Here is a 483-nt window from a genome sequence, read left to right as displayed (position 1 = left end):
CAAAAACGCAGGCCCAACTGAGTCTGCGCCTCTGAGGACTACCTGAGTGCCTGAACCTGAGCGGCTTAGACCTGGAAGGTGCATGCAGCCCAGGGCCAGCATCGGACACTTTCCGGCAGAGCAACCTAGAGGCTAAGCAGTGTAGACAGGGAAAGTACACACGCCTGTGAGCAGGGGCAAACCCAGTGTGGCCGAGACAGTGTGAACACACGCCAGTGTTATTTGTTTGCAGCGTCCCTCCCTCCCCACAGCAAAACTGTCCACCACTGCCCCCTTGTGTCAGGGCGGAAATTAGACACTGAAGAGACCAGCAAACAGAAGCAGCTAAAACAGAGACAGGTGCAATAGATTAAAACCCTGTAGTTAGTACCAACTACACAGGAAGGGGCCTATAGATCTTGAGAAATATAAGGCGGATCAAGGAACTATCCGAAAATGAACTACCCACACCACCACCAGAGAAAGTCCCAGATATATTTTTAC

General features: G+C 51.6%; 1 protein-coding gene across 2 annotated transcripts in view; it reads right to left on the bottom strand.

Annotated features, from left to right (window-relative positions):
• Positions 1-483, bottom strand: part of CEP85L (centrosomal protein 85kDa-like) — a 150534-nt gene that overhangs the window by 100681 nt on the left and 49370 nt on the right. The window lies entirely within an intron of this gene.

Source organism: Bison bison, unplaced genomic scaffold, assembly GCF_000754665.1.
Source record: "Bison bison bison isolate TAMUID 2011002044 unplaced genomic scaffold, Bison_UMD1.0 scf7180017864473, whole genome shotgun sequence".
Lineage (NCBI taxonomy): Eukaryota > Metazoa > Chordata > Mammalia > Artiodactyla > Bovidae > Bison > Bison bison.
The sequence above is the reverse complement of the archived record's forward strand: the minus strand, read 5'-3'. Positions and strand labels throughout refer to the sequence as shown.